Source organism: Pteronotus mesoamericanus, unplaced genomic scaffold, assembly GCF_021234165.1.
Source record: "Pteronotus mesoamericanus isolate MK-2021 breed Mesoamerican mustached bat unplaced genomic scaffold, CSHL_Meso_final contig_25, whole genome shotgun sequence".
NCBI classification, from domain to species: Eukaryota; Metazoa; Chordata; class Mammalia; order Chiroptera; family Mormoopidae; genus Pteronotus; species Pteronotus mesoamericanus.
The window spans coordinates 36,856,510-36,877,891 of NW_026555105.1; the positions used below are offsets into that span (position 1 = coordinate 36,856,510).

Here is a 21,382-nt window from a genome sequence, read left to right on the forward strand (position 1 = left end):
AGGGAGTCTGTTTGAGACTTCCAGGAATCTGCTGTCTGTGGCTGTCTCCTTCAGTGTTAATCTAGCCACTCCGCACTCAGCAGGCCTCCTTAGACAGCTCAGGGCGGGGTGAAGTCCCTACTGGGGGTGAGGTTATTGGGTCCTCTCTGGCTGCTGCTGTTGGGGGAGGAGTCAGCACTGGGATCCCGCCGGCTACTCTCTCCATTCTGTCCCCAAAGCCTCGGTCCCCAATCTCTCCTCAAGTGTCTCCAGATCTCTCTGTGTCCCCTTTAGCCAGATATCTAATATCTGCGGCTGCCACTCTGCACTCAGCAGGTGGCTTAGACAGCACAGGGCAGGGTGGAATCCCACCTAGGGGCGGGGCTATTGAGTCCTTTGACGCTGGTGCCATTCAGGAGTGGGTCTGCCTGAGCAAGATGGCTGCTGTCGCATGGGAGAGGAGTCAGCACTGAGATCCTGCCAGCTATTCTCTCAGTTCTCTTCCCAAAGCCTCTTTCCCTAGTCTCTCCTCAGGTGTCTCTAGCCCACTCTGCCCCTGCCTTTGCCAGATCCAGCATAAGTGGCTGCAAATAAAAATTTATGCGTTGGTTCTTTAAATGGTTCTTTACGTCTCTAGCTGCCTGTCTCTGGCAGAGAGCACCCCTGCCACTTTTTGCAGCTGGCTGTTTTCTGTGTACTTTTTGGGCTCTGGTGGTTTGGGCTAGAGATCCTCACTTTTGGTTTAGACCTTGCTCTTCTCAGGGGGATCCAACTGGCCATTTCAATATCCTTCTGGTGCTGCTACCAGTGGGCACCCCGCCCACCTTGTCAGGTCTCTACCGTACCCCTTACCAGTTAGGTTGAGCTAAAGCCGATTCTTTTGTCTCCGAGGTTATAAGGCTCCTGTCTTGTTGTTCAGTTGTTTGTTCCAGGAGATTTCTCTCCAATTTAGTTGTAATTCCAGGCTGGTCCTGAGAGGAGGTCAGTGTGACTTCCACTTACTCCTCTGCCATCTTTAAAATCCTTGTGTGACATTTTGATATGATTTTTACACTTGTCTTTTTCCAAGCTCTCAAATACATAAAGTGCAAAAAACAATCATTTCAAACAGAAGAAAACTGAGACAACTATACATTATAAATGGTATAAGCATAGTGTTTATAAAATTGGTTACTATTAGAAAAGAATAGGTGTTACATATATTTTCATAATTTTATAACTCACTTATTCCACATAGATCTGTCCTTCATCCTTTTCAATTTAGCTTATGTTGCCTTTTTCAGTAAAAAAGAGGAAAAAATATTTGTATTTGCTTATATATACTTAAAGATTGATAAAATACTAAGAAATTATCCTGGGGCAGTGAGGTAAACTGGGCAAATGAGAAAAAGAGTTCTCACTGAGTATCATCTTATACTCAGAAACTTTGTGAAATTTACAAATTTGTTTTAAAATTACTCAGGATTTGTTTTAATCAAGTATGGTAAGTCACAGACACAGAAATGGCTGTTACAAAGGAAGAAATTTATACTCACAGTTCCCTAGAAACAGGAAGTACAACATGCAAGACCACTCAGGGAAGCACCAGGGTTGGTCAGGAGGCAGTGGGAGAGAAAAAGGAAATGTGGTCAAATGCCTTTTGTGATTTCCAAAGGAAGGAATGGGTGAGGTAGGGTGAGCAGGTTGAAGGTTAGCTAGTTGATCATTACTGTAGGGCCTGGGACAAAGGCTGCCCTGGGTTTGCTGGTATCTGACCTGAGTGTGAGAGCCTGTGAGGTGTGAACTCTGGATTAGTGGTTTGCATATGAAAGGCACAATTGCACATAAATCCTTTGTTACCTCTAGGAATTGGCTAGCCAGCCTAGGGAGGGAAGGGAAGTATTTCTAGGATCAGCAAAGCCACAAGATGTCAAAGCATCAGGAAATATAGAAAACAAAAAATGATTACTGTGCTATTGCTTGTGAAATGATTTAATATTAACATGAGTGCATTTTCTTTCTCTTGAGATAAGTGCCTGATTTATAGCTCCATCTTCTTTGATACCCAAGGTGGCACCCACTGGCCAGGTCTTCAATATTACATGATGGCTCCTGGCCATGGCTAATTGGTCCAGAGTAAGCCCAAGACAGACCAATGAGACTCTCTCTTTGGAAGATCTGATACTTTAAACAGAGACACAAGTAAAACAGTTTCTGGAGGCAGTAACAGTTACTTTTCATGCCTGACTGTCCAATGTGGTAGCCATGAGCCACATGTGGCTGTTGAGCACTTGATATGTGGCTGGTCTGAATTAAGATGTATGGTAAGTGCAAATTACCAAATTGTACAGACTTAGTACAAAAAGCAAAAAGTGAAATATCTCAATAAATTTGTATTTTGAGTATGTGCTGAAAGGATTATATTTGGATATATTAGGTCAAATAAAATATATGAAAATTAATTTCATCTCTTTTTATTTTGCAAATGGTACTAGAAAATGTACAATAACACCTATGGCTCATGTTTTGTCTCTTGGACAGCACTACTGTAGACAAAAGAGAGATCTGTGAACATTCATTGAAGACTTTCTAATTTCTTCCCTCTTTATGCCTTGGCCATTTAGCTCTCCTTTCAGTTATTTGAAAATCTCATAATGCTTCATATATATGTGTATATAAACTAGCTGGAGTTCATTTCTATTTTTTGCCACAAAATTAAATCATAGGATATTGCAAGGGTTCAGAAAATTATTGGGTCATCTTGGGTTTGAACCAGTTAGAGAGGGGAGACCATGTATTAAACATGTGGACTAAACACATGTATTGATCCCCACTCCTCCCTAAATCCACTAAAATAACTACATAAGGATTAAAAAAACAAACAAACTAGCAAACCCTATTAGGACACAGAGAACAAGGAAAGTGACAATACAGTTTTGAAAGATGGAAAGTAGACAGTGGGAATGTATTAGTAGATTAGAGAAAGCTGTAAACAAATGCTGCAGTGTGGGACAAGTTTGTGGGGGAAAGCAAGGGGATAAAAATGAAGGAAGCTGTTTTGTTGCTTCGAAATACTGGAAAAGTTCACAAATTAGAGGTACAAGAGACTGCTAAAGATGGGGTGTATTATCTATTGCTAAGTAGCAAATTACCCCCCAAAGCTTAGTGGCTTAATAAAAATATAATTATTTATAATCTGTCATGTTTCCTCTTTGTCAGACATTCACACAGTACAGTGTGAGGATGGCTCGTCTCTGCTCCATAGTGTCTGGGGTTCAGCCAAAAGACTCAAAGGTTAGGGCTAGAGTTACCTGAGGGTTTACTTACTCACATAGGCATGTGAGTTAATGCTGGCTCTTGGTTAGAATCTTAGCTGGGGCTATTGGGCAGAACACCCACATGTGGCCTCTCCATGTGGTATGGATTCCCCCCAAACTGGGTTTTGTGGTGAGCATTCCAAAAGAGGAGAAAGGGCCAAGATAAAGTCCTATCACATTCTTTGACCTGACTTGGAAGTCACAGAGCATCACTTTTGCTGCATTCTGTTGGTCATAGCAGTTTCAAAGTGCCACCCAGATTCAAGAGAAGAGAACATAGACGCACACCTCTTAATAGAGGTATGTCAGCATCAATTTGTAAACAGTGTTTGTGGGTTGGGATATATATTGGTGTGGCTATTTAGGATTTGCCATGGGTTAAGGATTGGGGCATATTACAGGGATATCCATATAAAGAAGGAGCAGTTAGAATGCTGAGGCTGCTCTCCTATCCCATGCTGTCCATCAACTCCTGCCTAGCCCAGGAATGGATAAACCAGAGAATCTTTCTGCTCAGGGACACCAGGCACAGATTCGGTCTTAGTAGAAACAGGAAAATTGACTGCCAGACCTATTATCTCAAAGGCAGGACATTAGAGGATTCTTTTGTGAAGAAATTCTCAGCAAAAGAGCAAAGAACTAAAGGTATAAACATTCAGGTTTCCTCAATTAAATGAAGAGTGAAGTATTATAAAAAAAGACTGTTCATTGACAAAAAGGGGAACTTCTAATTCTAAAATAACAGCGTCAACATTTATTTTTTCTGATATGAAATATCTAAAATCAACAAGGAGACCAAGAAACAGAAATGCAAATTCATCATCGGAAAAGCTAAGACTGCTCTGAAACCTTAAATCAAAATATGGGATTCAAAGAGCGAGAGGTCAATCTCAACTACAAAAAAAGTATAAATAGAGAATACATAAAATTGCAGAGGTCAGAAAATAACTAACATAAAATAATTCCCCAACATAAGTGTTAAATTCTGAGATACTAAGAGCAACAGCCTCCTGTTTGCAAAAGCAGGCAAGGGTTATATAGGCTGTTGGTGGTGTCTTCCCTGAACCCTTTTGCTGGAAGTCTTGAGACATATTCTTTCTCAGGCCTTCCATCCCCATGATTGGAATCAAGAGGGGATACATTTTCCCTAAGACTTCCTTACCTCCATGGATGATGATCAGGAGAGATCCCTAGACCCCCAATCTTGTCTACACCCAATACTCAGCCCAATCCGGGACTTCTATGAGTATGCTTTTGACTTAGGTTTAAGAAGCCCTAGAGGCCCAGCTTAGCCCTCGTCTCTGTACTCCAATCCTAGAAAGGCCCTGTACGTTCCTTGTTCTGTCTCTTTCCCACCAGTGCCTGCTCATGAAATTTTCCTTCTACTGTGCAGCTAAAACTTCTCTACAGGATCCTCCCCTGCCTACTCCAGTGGAAGCCTGAATTCCTTCTGAGACATTGTATCTCCTGCAACCCTACCAAGGGTGGCTGTTTGTTGTTTTTTTCTCCTCCCACACTGGGCTGGAAGTGATAGGTGCCCTTCTCACTCCTCATTGCTGCTTCCAAGTCATTCACCCTCCCTCCTCCTCAAACCTCAGCTTTAAATATAATCTATGAGCATGCATTACCCACTACCTGAGCAGTTGCTCTCATCTGTTCCCCTGAGACATTCTCCCCACCCCTTCTTGATAATTTTAGCTCTTGGCTCAAAATCACTCTAACACTATTCTTATCTTAACATTGGGTGATTTCAACAGACATGTAGGCGATCTTTTCAACCTTTGGCCTTTCACTTTCTTGAAATTTTACAACGAGTTTGGCCTTTATCTCCCTCAGCCACTCATTTTTATGGTCACTCCTGAGACAGAGCTACTTAGTGTGAGCTGTAGGCCAGTGCTAGTAGGCACCCTCTTATTAGTGTTCCACATGAAATAAACATGGAAAATCTAAAGTAAGCATTTAGAAACTTTTTTTAGTTTAAAAATATTTTTAAGTATATTTTATTGATTATGCTATTACCGCTGTCTCATTTTTTCTCTTCCCTTGCAGCCCCACTCTCACAAGCATTCCCCCCCACCCCGACTTAGTTCATATCCATGGGTTATACATGTGAGTTCTTTGATTTCCCCATTTCCTATAGTATCCTTAACCTTCCCCTGTCTATTTTGTACCTACCACTTATGCTTCTTTTTCCTTGTACCTTTTCCCCACTTCTTCCTCCTTCACCTCCCCGTTTATAACTGCAGTGATCTCCATTTCTGTGATTCTGTTTCTGTTCTAGTTGTTTGCTTAGTTTGTTTTTGTTTTTGTTTTTTCTAGGTTCAGTTGTTGATAGTTGTGAGTTTGTTGTCATTTCACTGTTCATAGTTTTTGATCTTCTTTCTCTTAGATTAGCCCCTTTAACATTTCATATAGTAAGGGCTTGGTAATGATGAACTCGTTTAACTTACCCTTATCTGGGAAGCACTTTCTCTGCCCTCTCATTCTAAGTGGTAGCTTTGCTGGATAGAGTAATCTTGGATGTAGGTCCTTGTCTTTCATGACTTTCAATACTTCTTGCCAGCCCCTTCTTGTCTGCAAGATTTCTTTAGAGAAATCAGCTGATAGTTTCATGGGAACTCCTTTGTAGGTAACTGTCTCCTTTTCTCTTGCTGCTTTTAAGATTCTCTCCTTATCTTTAATCTTGGGTAATGTAATTATGATGTGCCTTGGTGTGTGCTTCTTTGAGTCCAACTTCTTTGGGACTCTCTGAACTTCCTGGATCTCCTGAAAGTCTATTTCCTTCACCAGATTGGGGAAGTTGTCCTTCATTATTTTTTCAAATAAGTTTTCAATTTCTTGCTCTTCCTCTTCTCCTTCTGGAACCCCTATGATTCAGATATTGGTACTTTTAAAGTTGTCCTGGAGGTCCCTAAGCCTCTCCTCATTTTTTTGAATTCTTATTTTTTCATTCCGTTCTAGTTGAATGTTTATCTCTTCCTTCTGCTCCAAATCATTGACTTGGGTCCTGGTTTCCTTCCCTTCACTGTTGGTTCCCTGTATGTTTTTCTTTATTTCACTTTGCCTAGCTTTCACTCTTTCCCCCATTTTGCAACCATATTCAACCATTTCTGTGAGCATCCTGATTACCAGTGTTTTGAACTGTACATCTGATAGGTTGGCATTCTCTTCATCACTTTGTTGTTTTTTTTTCCTGGAGTTTTGAGCTGTTCTTTCATTTGGGCCATATTTCTTTGTCTTGGCTCTCTTGTTACATTGTAAGGGGTGTAGCCTTGGGTATTCATCAGGGTGGGGCAACCCACAGCTGTGTTGCGGCACTGCCCATGAGGGAGAGGTCTAAGAGGGAACTATGCCTCATGCTCAGCTCTCGCCCAGATTTCAGTCACTTGCCCTGCTACCCACAGGCAAATTGGGCCCTTCTAGTGCAGATTCCCAGATGGGTGGGTTTGTGCACTTTTTGGGAACCTGCGGGTCTCTCCAACAAATTCTCCTGTGAGGCTGGGAGTTTCCCCTGCTGCTGCAATTCTTACAGGTTTTTACAGCCAGAAATATTGAGGCTTTCTTTTCCCATGTTGGAACCCTGGGTTATGTGGTCTGTCTTGCTCCCCAATTTATCTGAGCACAAATGTGGAACCATCTGGTCTCCCAGCCGCTGCCTTGTTGCACATGCTCTCCACCCTGGCTGCCTGTCTCCGCCCCTCCTACCAGTCTGGATGAATGTTTCTTCTTAAACTCCTTGGTTGTCAGACTTCCATCCAGTTATATTTTCTGGCAGTTCTGGTTGGTTTTTGTTTTTAAATTTGTTGTTGTCCTGCTTTTGGTTGTGTGAGGAAACAAAGTGTATCTACCTATGCCTCCATCTTGACCAGAAGTTTGCATTTAGAAACTTTTATAGCAATTTGACATTACTATGACATCCAACCATGTGATCAGTGCCTTTTTGATCTGTGTATTTTACATGTCTTTAAAACATTTTTTTATTTGTTCTAGCTGTGTGTGTGGTTTGTGACAGATTGGCTGAGAAGAAAAAAGAAAAATCTTGGTTCATCATACAGCTGGCTTAAAAAGCTCTGCCTAGCCCTTGTCAGTACCAGTAACTGCTTCCCTGACATAACCTCTGTTTTCATGAATTCCAATCTATTATCCCTTATTGGATCTTCAATAGTCGTTTGACCCACCTGAACCTCCAATTCATTAATCTTGTTACTTTTGCATCATCTTTTTTGCCCTTTGTCCCATCCTTCCCAGTTTGCTTTCCATGACCAGTATTCATCACACCTTCCCCTTCCTTATTTTTCTTTTTCACTTCATCATACTCATTTGGCAAAAGCTCAAAACTAATTAAACCAACCTTTCCACCTATTCTGGGTCTGTGCCCGTGAAGCTGAACAAGCTGGACAAAAACATTTTAAATACCTATTAAGAGCTTCAGTTGGATCCTTATGCTGTCCAGTATTCGTATTCTACTTCCCTTGTCCATTCACTCCCTATTCTCCTAGATGGCTATTTCATATTTCATACCTTCTCCTTTCTTTTCAAACAACGAATACCTCATTCTCCATTTTCTCTCTCAACTGATGACATTGCTTCATACCTCAGGCATCTTAGATTCTTAGCTTGTAGCTTCTACACACTCCCACTGCTACATCTAATGTAGCTTTATCATCTGTAGTCACATACTCTGTTACCATAGATGCTCTAAATACTATTCATGTTCTTATATGAAGCCAGTACCTCTCCTTGTATCAGATTCCATCCTCTCTTGCTTACTCCAAGAAATCACCCCAGTGTTTCCTTCTTTACTGAGTCATTCTTTTCTGGACAGAACTATGCTGTTCTTGCTCATACCTTAAAAAACAAAGCAAAACAAAAAATTATCTTAATATCACTTTAACCATCATCTACTAGGCTATGTCTTTACTTTGCAGCTAAACTCCTCTGAAGGTTGTCTTTGCTACCATCTTCAGTTTCTTACTGCATTCTCTCTGAAATCCACTCCAATCTGGCTTTCACACCCACAAAGAAAATTCCTGAAATAACTCTTTTCATTATTGCCAAAAACCTCCACATGGAGAAATCTAGCGTTCCGGGATTTCTTAGGAAGAAATGTTAGTCCATCTCTGTCTTGATCTATTAGAATTTGACATAATTGATCAACTCTCTTCTTCACCAAATCTTGGGACATCTGGTCTCTTGGTTTTCTTTCTGCCTTACTGGCTGTTCTCTTCAGTCACCTTTGCTGGTTCTTCATCTTCAAACTTTTCAGGCTAGAGTGTCCCAGAATTCTGCTTTTGGTCTTTTCTATTTACACTTATTTTCTTGGTAATGTCATTCAATCACATGACCTCAAAATCCTATATAAAAACTCTCAAGTTTATATATCTTAACAGACTTCAGTCTTAAATTCTAGACTTGCGTATCAAAATGCTTACTCAACATCTCCTCTTAGTTGTCTAAGTAGACAACTCACATTTTCTATGGGGATGTTGAACCATTGATCTTTGCTCACAAGGTCTCGTGTCCACAGCCTTTTCCATTTTAGTGGATGGTGACTTCATTCTTCTAACTGTTCAATCCAAAAAGCTTGCAGTCATCTTTCATGATCTCTTTCTCTTATACTCCACATCCAAATCATGTGCAAACCTTGTTAGTTCCATTTTAAAAACATATCTAGAATTCACCCACTTATCATCATCTCTGCTGCTGCCACCCAGGAGCAAGCCATCACCATTTCTTGTCTGAAATGGCAGTCTGCCCACCATGGTCTATTCTCTGCCCAACTGTCAGAGTGATGTCTTAAATGGTAAATCATATTGTGCTAGCTGTCTTCTGAAAACCCAGCAATGACCTCCATTCTATTTAGAGTAAAAGCCAAAATCCTTCCCATGTTCTACAGGAAAGTAAGTGATTTGGCTCCACCATTACCACTTTGATTCCCTCTCCTATCATTCTTTACCTGATCACTCCACCCTAGCCACATGGTCCTCCTTGTTATGCTCCAAATACATCAGGCATAATCCTTCTTGGAACCTTTACATACACCTGCTGTTCCCTCTGTCTGGAACATTTCTTTCTCAGATGCTCACATGGCTCTTTTTTCAGCTCCTTCACATCTTTGCTCAAATATTACAAGTCAAGATGCTTACCCTGATCACCTTGTAATTGTAATCTAACTTTCTCTCCTCACCAGTACTCCTAATCCTCCTACCTAGCTCTGCTTTTCTTATCACTTTCTAACACACAAGGCAAGCTATTTCTTTATGTTTATTTGCATTATCTATTTTCTCCACAAGAATCCCTTAAAGCAAGATTTTTGTTTATACACATGTTTCCCAACTACCTAAAACAGTACTTGGCCCATGATAGGCACCAAGCACGTATTTATTGAATAAATGCATGAATAAGATAAGAATGAAGGCAACACAATGAAAAATCATTAGAGAATTTTTATTTGTAAAATCAATTTATCAGTGAATGTGGGGTAGATGAGAGGATGAAGAGAAACTTCCAACTGTGAGCAGTATCAATGTTGGTTGAGGAGAGATAAAGGCTAAAATAATTCACTAACCATATATCTTTTGTCATAGTAGGAGACTTCAACATTCTACTTTCAACTGTTATAGATCAATGAGGAAATAGAAGACTTGAACAACACTATAAACTATTAGACCAAGTAGACATGTACAGAACACTACACACAACAGCAGAATATACATGTTTCTCAAGTGACTTCCTGAACATTCTCCAAAAGATCATGTGTTGTGTTACAAGTCTTCACTAATTTTAAAAGATTAAAATCATACAGAGTATCTTTTATGCCTACAACCGAACGAAATAAATCAATAAAAAAGAGAAAACTGGAAAATTAAAAAATATATGTAAATTAAATAACCAATATGTCATGGAAAAAACCACAGTGGAAATTAGAAAATACCTTGAGACATATGAAAACAAAAACACAACATTCTTTTATTTTTAAATTTTTAAATCATGTTTATTCTATTACAATTGTCTCACTTTTTACCCCTTTGCCCCCTCCACACATCCCACCACCAACCCACCACCAATCCCGCTCCCACAGTCAACTCTGTTGTCCATGTTCATGGGTCATTCATACATGTTCTTTGTCTAGTCCCTTCCCCTTCTTTCCACCATTGTCCTCTTTCCCCATCCCCTCTGGTCATTTTCAGTCTGCTTCCTGTTGCCATGCCTGTAGTTTATTTTGTTCGTTAGTTTATTTTGTTGAATAGAGTCCACTTATAGGTGAGGTCATATGGTATTTGTCTTTCATTAACTGGCTTATTTCACTTAGCTTAATATTCTCCAGTTCCATCCATGTTGTCACAAAAGTTAGGAGTTCCATCTTTCTTTCTTTCTTTCTTTCTTTCTTTCTTTCTTTCTTTCTTTCTTTCTTTCTTTCTTAAATGCCGATTGATTTTATTTATTTTTTAAATGTCAAAGTTAATTACAAAATATTAAAACATTTAAAACCATTATAAAGTCTCAGCAATTAAACCAACATGACACCACCACAGAAATAATCAAGTAGATCATTGAAATATAGAGAGCATTCTAGAGACAAACTTATATATCTGTCTAACAGTGTAATATATGATTAAGTTGATATTTCAAATCAATGGGTAAAATAAGGCTTATTCAACAACTAAGATGCATAGATCACTATTACTTGAAATAAAACAAATATAGAGCCCTATTTCTCACATTATACAGGAAATATTCAGGTGAGTTAAAAATCAATATGTAGAATCTAAGGAGTTTTAGGAGAAAATACAAACCAATATTTTTCTTACCCTGAAGTAAAATATTCAACCCAGAAGCTATAAAGTAAAATATTGAAAAATGACTATATTAAACATTTAAGACTGTACAGTAATATACATTTAAAAAAGTTAAAGGACAATAGAATAAGAAAGCATTTGCAACACATATAAAAAAGGGTTAATGGTTGGTTTGGTTTTGTTTTTTTAAGGAAAAAAATTCTACAAACATTTCAAAAAATGGATAAAGAATACCAAACAGTCATTTAAAGCTTTTTAAAAAAATAGAAATAGGCATGTAATATACAAAGACAGATTTAGTTTCAACAAAAAATAAAGGAACAATTAAAATAACATGTCACAATCAGATTAATACATATTAAAAATATTGGTAATATCAAGTATTGGCAGAGGTGAAAGGAACTGGGTATTCATAGACTCTTTATCTTCATCTTAAAGCAGTCCCTTTAGCATATTTTGCAGTGCTGGTTTGGCAGAGGTATATTCTTTTGGCCTTCTTTTGCCTGGGAAATTCCTTATTTCACCTTCCAGTTTAATTGAGAGCCTTGCTGGGTAGAGAGTCTTGGTGGCAGGCCTTTGCTTCTCATGACTTGGAATATTTCTTGCCATTCCCTTCTGGCTTGCAGTGCTTCTGTTGAGAAGTTAGCTGCTAGCTGTTTCAGGGCTTCCTTGTATGTTACTACCTCTTTATCCTTTGGTGCCTTTAGGATTCTCTGTCTCTGATATTTGCCATTTTAATGATGATGTGTCTTGGAGTGGGCCTCATTGGGTTCCTCTTGAATGGGACCCTCTGTGCTTCCTCGACTTGTGTGACTTTTTCTCTCTTCCAATTAGGGAAGTTTTCCATCACGACTTTTTCAACAGGTTCTCTATCCCTTCCTCATCCTCTTCTCTTTCTGGTATCCCTATTATATGGATATTATTACATTTCAGGTTGTCCTTCATTTCCCTAAATGCCTCTTCATTCTTTTTGAGTCTTTTTTCATTTCCTTGCTCTTTCTGGGAGCTTTTTTCTACATTGTCCTCCAGCTTGCTGATTCGGTCCTCCGCTTCCTCTAGCCTGCTTCTGATTCCTTCTACTGTGTTCTTCAATTCAGAAAGTGTATTCTTCATTTCCTCTTGTCTCTTATTGATAGTTTCTATGTCCTTTCTCATCGTGATATAGTTTGCAGTAAGTTCCTCATAGTTTCTCTGTAGATTTTGGTAATTCTTTCTGAGCTCACTGAGCTCATTGAGCTTCCTTAGAACTGTTGTTTGGAACTCAATATCTGAGAGTTTACTTGCCTCTATTTCATTTAGTTCTCTTTCTGGGGATTCCTCCTTTCTCTTTGACTGGGGCGTATTTCTTTGTCTTCCCATTGTTTGTGAGACTCTCCTTTTTTGCTTCTGCGTCTTACGTTGATCTGTTTTGATTTCCTGACTCTGTGGTATGAACTTCTGTGGTAGGAGAATGCTGTATTTACTTTCTGGATCTGCCTGTGATGATGTCAGATGTTGACCCTGTCTGACCTTAGGGAGTCTGTTTGAGACTTCCAGGAATCTGCTGTCTGTGGCTGTCTCCTTCAGTGTTAATCTAGCCACTCCGCACTCAGCAGGCCTCCTTAGACAGCTCAGGGCGGGGTGAAGTCCCTACTGGGGGTGAGGTTATTGGGTCCTCTCTGGCTGCTGCTGTTGGGGGAGGAGTCAGCACTGGGATCCCGCCGGCTACTCTCTCCATTCTGTCCCCAAAGCCTCGGTCCCCAATCTCTCCTCAAGTGTCTCCAGATCTCTCTGTGTCCCCTTTAGCCAGATATCTAATATCTGCGGCTGCCACTCTGCACTCAGCAGGTGGCTTAGACAGCACAGGGAGGGGTGGAATCCTACCTGGGGACAGGGGTATTTGGTCCTCTGACGGAGTGGTCTCTGCCTGAGCAAGATGGCTGCTGCCACATGGGGGATGAATCCGCACCGATATCCCGCTGGCTACTGTCTCATTTCTCATCCCAAATCTCCTTCCCCAGTCTCTCCTCAGGTGTCTCTAGCCCACTCTGCCCCAACCTTTACCAGAGACCAGGGCTATTGGCTGCAAATAAAAATTTATGTATTGGTCCTTTAAATGGTTCTTTGATGTCTCCAGATGCCTGTCTCTGGCAGAGAGCAACCCTGCCTCTTTTTGCAGCTGGCTGCTTTTTGTGTACTTTTTGGGTTCTGGTGCTGTGGGCTGGAGATCTCCACTTATGGTTTAGACCCTACTCTTCTTCGGGGAATCCAACTGGCCATTTCAATATCCTTCTGGTGCTGCTGCCCGTGGGCACCCCGTCTACCTTCTCAGGTCTGTACCGCACTCCTTACCAGTTAGATAACGCTAAAGCCAATTCTTCTGTCTCTGAGGTTATAAGGCTCGTCTCTTGCTATTGTTCAGTTGTTTATTCCAGGTGATTTCTCCGCAATTTAGTTGTAATTCCAGCTTGATCCTGGGAGAAGGTCAGTGTGACTTCCACTCACTCCTCAGCCATTTTGATTTCCCAATCTCACAACATTCTGTAATGTAAAGAATTCATTTAAAGTAGTGCTAAGAATGAAATTTATAGCTATAAATGTATACATTAAAAAAAGAAAGATCTCAAATTAATAACCTAACCTTATACTGAAAAGAAGAGTGAACTAAACCCAAACCTAGAAAAAAAGAAGGAAATAATAAAGATTAAGGCAGAGATAAATAAAGAATCTAAAAAATCATCAAAACCAAAACTTGATTGTTCATAAAGATCAGTTCAAACCTTTAGATTAACTAATAAAAAAAAGTGATAGAAAACTCAAGTCATTAAAATAAAAAAGTTGAGATTTTACTACTAATTTTACAGAAATAAAAATGATTGTAAGAATACTATGAATGTTTATATGCCCAAAGATTGGATAACCTAGATGAAATAGACAAATTCCTAGAAACACACACTCTAACCAAACTAAATTATGAAAAAATAGAAAATCTGAACAGTACTATATTAAGGAGATAGAACCAGTAATCAAAAGCCTACCAACATAGAAATGCCCCATAGAGATGGCTTTACTGGTAAATTCTACCAAATACTTAAATAAGAGTGAACAGCAAGCCTTTCCAAACTCCGCTGAAAATTGAAGAAGACGGAACACTTTATAACTCATTCTATGAGGCCAGAATTACATGGATACCAAAACCAGATAAAGACATGACAAGAAAAGAAATTTACAGACTAATATCCCTGATGAATATTGATGTAAATATCCCCAATAAAATACTAGCAAATTTAATTCAGCAGCATATTTATAGATTATACACTTTGACTAAATGGGATTTATTTTTGGAATGCAAATGGTTCAATATATGAAAATCAATCAATGTAATGTATACCACAGTAATAGAATAAAGAAAAAACCTTCATGACCACTTCAATTAATACAGAAAAAGCATTTAACATTTTAAACACTCTTTATTGATTTAAAAAAAATAATAAGCCCTGGCTGGTTGGCTCAGTTGGTTGGAACTTTGTCCTGTACACCAATCGATTGTGGGTTCGATCCTTTGTCAGAGCACATATCTATGTTGTGAGTTCCATCCCCAGTTGGGGTGCATATAGGAGGCAACTGATTGGTGCTTCCCTCTCACATTGATGTCTCTCACCCGCCACTTCTTCTCCCTCTAAAATCAATAAACATATATTTGGTTAAGGATTAAAAAAATTAATAAATTACATATAGAAGGAAACTTCCTTAAAACAACAAAGGCCATGTATGAAAAACCCATAGGTAACATCATAGTCAGTGGTAAAAGTCTGAAAGCTCTTTCTCTAAGATCCAGAACAATACAAGGATGCCCATTTTTGCCACTTCCACTCAACATGTACTGAAGTATTAAGCTAGAGCAATTGGCAAGAAAAAAAAGGCATATAAATGGTAAAAGAAGTAAAATGATCTCTATTTACAGATAACATGATTTTATATGTAGAAACCCCTAAAGATTCCACATTCAATAAAACATAAATAATAAATTCAGCCAAGTTGCAGGATACAAAATCAATGTTCAAAAGTCAGTTGCATTTCTACACATGAACAATGAACAATTCAAGAAAGGAATTAAGAAAACAATTCCACTTAAAATAGCATTAAAAATAATAAAATACTTAGGATTAAATTTGACAAAGGTAGAGACTGGAAACTCAAAACATTACCAAAAAATTTAAAGAAGACATAAATAAATGGAAAAACATCTCATGTTCATGAATTGGAAACGTTGATATTGCCAAAGTGACAATATACCCAAGGTGACCTACAGATTCTAGGTAATCCCTATCAAAATCCAAATGGCATTCTTTGCAGAAATAGTAAAACCAATTTAAACATTTATATACAATCTCAAGGGACCCAGAGTATCAAGAACAATCTTGAAAAAGAAGAACAAAGTTGAAGGATTCAAATGCTCTGATTTCAAAACTTATTATAAACCTTTAGTAATCAAAGCACTGTGGCTCTTTCTGGTATAAGGACAGACATATCGACAAATGAAATAGAATAGAGAGCCCAGAAGTAACCCATCATATCTAGGATCAATGATTTCCAAAAAGAGTGCCAAGTTCACAACAAATGATGATGAGAAAATTTGGAAAAAGTAAAGTCTTTTCAACAAATGCTGCTGAAAAAAATGGATACTCACATGCAAAAGATCGAAGTTATAACATTATCTGTATGTTTATAAAAATTAAGTCAAAATGGATTAAAGACCTAAGTGTAAGAACTAAAACTAAAGATTCTTAGGAAAAAAGCATAGCGAAGAATTTTCATGACCTTGGACTTGGCAATGATCTCTCTTCTTTTTTTCTTTCCTTTTTTTCTTTTTCTTCTATTTTTACCTCCGCGCCCCCCCCCCCACCAGCATCACCCCCTCCCTCCAGTTCTTTGGCTTCTCCATTTCCTATGCTATTCTTAACCTCCTCCTGTCTATTTTGTACCTACCATTTATGCTTTTTATTCCCTGTACCTTCTCCCTCTTCCTCCTCCTCCCCCAAGGCTGGGAGTTTCTCCTGCTGCCACAACCCCCACAGAATTTTACAGCCAGCGATTTAGAGGCTTTCTTTTCCTGCGCTGGAACCCTGGGTTGTGTGGTTTGTCTCACACTCCAGCTGTTCCTCCCAGTTTATCCGTGCACAAACGTGGGTCTACCCGGTGTGCGAGCCACTGCCTCACCCACGTGGTCCTCCTGCTGCTGCCTTGCCACATGTCCTCTCTGCCCAGGCTGCCTGTCTCCACTCTTCCTACAAGTCTGGATGAATGTTGCTTCTTTAATTCCTTGGTTGTTGAACTTCCATACAGTTTGATTTTCTGGGAGTTCTCATTATTTTTTGTTTTTAAATTTGTTGTTGTCCTTCTTTTGGTTGTGTGAGGAGGCAAAGTGTATTTACCTATGCCTCCATCTTGACTGGGAGTCCAGATTTGGCAATGTGACATCAAAAAACAAAAGAAAAAGTAGATAAATTGGATGTTATCAAAATTAAAAAATTTTATGCATCATAACAAAATGTCCAGTATCACTAGTTCAAAATCACAATGAAATACCACTTCAAACCCATTAATAAGACTACTTTGAAAAAATAAAAGAAAATAATAAACGTTGACAATGATGTGTGGAAATTGGAACTCTTGTACAGCTCTCATGCATTCTTCATAGGTATGTGAAATGATGTGCCCATTATGGAAAACAATACACACGGTGGTTCTTCAAAAAGTTAAATATAGAATTACTGTATAATCCAGCAAAACCACTTCTAGGTGTATACCTGAAAGAATTAAAAACAGGGAGTCAAGCAAACACTTGTACAACGGTGTTCTTTGAAGCATTATTAATACTAGCCAAAAGGTAGAAACAATCTAAATGTCCATTGACAGTTGAATGAATAAACAAAATGTGATGAATATATACAATAGAATATTATTTAATCTCAAAAAGGAATGAAATTCTGATACATGCGAAATGATGGATATATCTTGAAAACATTATGCTACATGCGAAAAGCCAGATGTAAAAAGTCAAATGTTGTCCTGGCCAGTGTGGTTCAGTTGGTTGGACATTGTCCTGCAAACTGAATGGTTGCCAGTTTGATTCCTGATCAAGGCACATGCCTGAGTTGCAGGTTTGGTCCCCAGTCAGGCGCATATGGAAGACAAACAATCAATGTTTCATTTTCACATTAATGTTTCTCTCTCTGTTTTTCTCCCTCCTTTCCCCTCTCTCTAAAATCAAAAATAAAAATTATACAAGTCAGATGTTGTATAACTCTACTTACTGAGGTTCTTAGAGAAGGCAAATTTATAGAGAGAGAAAGTAGAACACAAGTTACCAGGGCTTTGTTTGGTAGGAAGGTGGAGTATGGCGTATTATTAGTTAATGATACAGAGTTTCTATTTGAGAAGATGAAAAGATTCTAGAAATAGAGACAATGGTTGCAAACTGTTGTGAATGTATTTAATGTCACTATTATTTACCACAATCAAGAAGATAAAATATGAGATGGTAGTATTGAGAAAAGAAGTTAAATTTCAAAAGAGCATCTCAGAAGTTAATGCCAAATGAAATTTGTCAGAGCGTGCACTCTAAGTACTGCTCTCAGTGTAGAATAGACACTGCTGATAATAAAGCTAGAGATCTAGAGAAGAGAGCTTTTAAAAAGTAGACAAAACATAATTGAAATAATCAGAGTTTAAATTAATTAGAAAGAAAATGAGCCCTGGCTGGTGTGACTCAGTGGACTGAGCGCCAGCTGCAAACCAAAGGGTCACCAGTTTGATTCCCAGTCAGGTCACATGCCTGGGTTGCAGGCTAGGTCCCCAGTAGGGGTCATGCAAGAGGCAATCACACAGTGATGTTTCTCCCTTTCTCTTTCTCCCTCCCTTCCCCTCTATAAAAATAAATAAATAAATAAATAAATAAATAAATAAATAAATAAATAAAATCTTTAAAAAAAAAAGAAAAAGAAAACAATAGATGTGAAAATCAGGCAGAAAAAAAATCCAGTATACAAATAATTGGTGTCTCTAAAAAAGAACAAAAAATATATTTATCGATGTAATTTAAGAAATGTTCCAGAACTAAAAGAAGTAGGAATGTACAAAATAAATGGGCACATCATGTCCAAGAAAAAAATTGACTCAAAAACATATTCTAGTAATTACTGGATTTAAAAGATAAATAGCATAGTTACAACAAGCATACAAAATAATTAAGTAGCTGAAAGGGAAAAGTAGGCTGCTCTCAAGTCTGCACAGCTATTTAATATTAGGCAAGAGATGAGCAAAGTCTATGAAATTTTCATGGAAAAAAGTGTGACCAAAATTTTATACCCAGCCCAATTATGCTTTAGGTACAAAGCCAACACAAAAACATTTTTGAGTGTGCAAGAATTCAGGAAATATAGCCCTGACTGCTGTGGCTCAGTGGGTTGGGCATCATACTGCAAACCAAAAGGTTGCCAAATTGATCTCTATTTAGGGCACATGCTTGGGTTGCAGGCTAGGTCCCTGGTTTGGAGCATGCAAGAGGCAACCAATTGATATTTCTCTTACACATTGATGTTCCTCTTTCTCCCTCCCTTCCCCCCACTAAAAATAAATAAATAAAATTTAAAAGAAAAAGACTTCAGGAAAATTTTAAAAGAAAAAGAGCTCTTTTGTGTGGGGCGGGGGGAATACAGCGAAATTTTTTGATGGTGCATGACAAGGTAGAGCTTCTTAAACCCTTCCCATCTTCAGGAGGTCTAGGATGGAAACTGGAGGTCAGGAGATTCTCAGTGTATTGGGGGACGTATTTGGGGCAAGGACTCCCCAGCGCCTGAGGACTTCTCTTCCTATTGTTAGGGCTGGTAGTCCAGGGAGCTCTTACTTCTTGGAGACCATGTGGACCATAACATCCACCACCCTGTTGCTGTAGCCAAACTCATTGTCATACTAAGAAATGAGCTTGGAAAAGTGGTCATTGAAGGTAATGCCAGCCCTAACATCAAAGGTGGAGGAATGGGTGTCACTATTAAAGTCGCAGAAAACAATCTGTTACTCAGTATAGCCCAGGATGACCTTGAGGGAGCCCTCTGATGCCTGCTTCACTATCTTCTTGATTCATTGTATTTGGCATCTTTCTTTGGGCAGTAGGTCAGATACAAAATGACACATTGAGGGTAGAGGCATGGAAGGCTGCGCCAGTGAGCTTCCCATTCAGCTCAAAGGTGCTAGCTTGCCCACAGCCTTGGCAGTGCCAGTAAAAGCCAGGATGTTTTGGGTAGCCCCTCAGCCATCATGCCACAGGTTCTCAGAAGGGCCATCCACGGTCTTCTGGGTGGCAGTGATGGCATGAACTGTAGTCATGAGTCTCTCCATGATGCCAAAGTTGTCATGGATGACATTGGCCAGGGGGACCAAGCAGCTGGTGGTGCAGGAGGCATTGCTGACAATCTTCATAGAGTTGTCATAATTGTCATGGCTCACACCCATCACAAACATGGGGGTATCTGCAGAAGAGACAGAGATGGTGAACCTCTTGTCCCCACCCTTCAAGAGAGCCCCAGACTTTCCCATGGTAGTGAAGACACCAGGGGACTCTACAGCATATTCAGCACCAGCAATATCCCATTTGATGTTGGCAGGATCTTGCTTCTAGAAGATGGAACTTAACTTTCCATTGATGACAAGCTTCCTGTTCTCAGCTTTGACTGTGCCTTTGAATCTGCCATGAGTAGAATCATACTGGAACATGTAGACCATGTAATTGAGGTCAATGAAGGGATCATTGATGGTGACAATATCCATTCTGCCAGAATAAAAAGCAGCCCTGGTGACGAGGTGCCCAGTGCCGTCAAATCCATTCACTCCAACCTTTATCACCATGTCTCAAGGTTGAGGTTGGCCCTAGGCAGGAAGACATGGATATCTGTAGAACAGGAGGAGGAGAGAGCCTATAACCCTTTTTTGAATATGCTAATAGGTAACAGAGAAACAACACAGAAAGAATTGATAATGACCATGAAATCCATTGAAAGTGGGACTAAATTGAAAATAAATGTAGGAATTACACTTATAGAACAGAATGCAAATAATGAAAATTCTGGCAGTGAAAAATGATATAACTAACAAAAGTTGAGAAAAAGAGAGAAGCTGGAAAATAGGGTGAGTACACTGGTTCCCTCTATATTTAAAGCTGGTTGTCAAAACTGTCATTTAAATTGATAAATCAAGTATAGTGGTCTGTATTTCAAACTTAAAAGGCAAAGATTGAAAACAATATTATCTACTACAATTGAGTGATGGGGAAAGTGGATTTGTCAATTCCATAATGTTTATAGAAGTGAGTGAAAAATACTCTTAGAAAGATCCCAGGAAATAATGCATGTTGTGACAAGAAAAATATAACTACTAACTGTATTGTAAATGTAGGAAACAACCTCACTGTTGGGGATGGGGGAAAAGGTGCTGATTTAGTAACTTTGGAATCAGGAACTCTGTAAGACTAAAAGCAAGGGAACTGAAAAAGGCATGGTACTATAGTTGATAAAGTGATATCCCATGAGGGTTAGTGTTAACAATTCTGAGACAGTTTTACAAGTATACTGAAACTGAACAATTCAATAAATGGATGGTGGGTGATGGGAGCCAGGTTTCTTACCGTTGGAGTGGGAATTTGCAGATAAACAAGGGGAGGAGACTAGAATGATCCATGTGGCAAAAGGTTAGAATTGGAGACATCATGTTTAACTTAATGTAGATTCATATGATTACATATAGAGAACTATTTGTAGCTATGTGTCTGTACACAGATTAGGATATGCACATATATTTATTTGGTCTGTCATCTGACAGGGCCTAAACAAAATAACACTGTAGTGACAGCAAGCACATATAGGGCCCAAGTCTTGGTTTTTAATACCATTCTTCAGTTACAAGGAACCAGGGATCCTTGGAGAAATAGCTAATTCTAGGACTGGGTCAGGAAATATATAAGATGAGCCTGGACAATCTTGTAGTGCTATAAAGTAAGGAAGTGTGAAAAAGGAAAAACCAATATTGTTTGGTCAAAGGGTACAGGAGCTGACTTAAAGCTCCCAGTGGTCAAAGCTAGAGCAATTTGAGCAATAAAATAAAGTAATATTGTATTATAACCTAAATATAAAAAAGTATCATGAATTTAAACTTATATAAATGATTGAATAAATTAATTAAAAAGGGAAGAGACAAATATCCTGTGCAGAATTCCAAATCAATTATGTAACTCATCCATTGAATTCCATAATCAATTCCAAGGCCAGGAGAAAA

At 38.9% G+C, this 21,382-nt stretch overlaps 1 pseudogene; it reads right to left on the reverse strand.

The window, feature by feature from the left end:
* Positions 1 to 18,958: 18,958 nt before the first annotated feature.
* LOC129070548 (glyceraldehyde-3-phosphate dehydrogenase-like) lies at positions 18,959 to 19,960 on the reverse strand (annotated as a pseudogene).
* Positions 19,961 to 21,382: the final 1,422 nt, after the last annotated feature.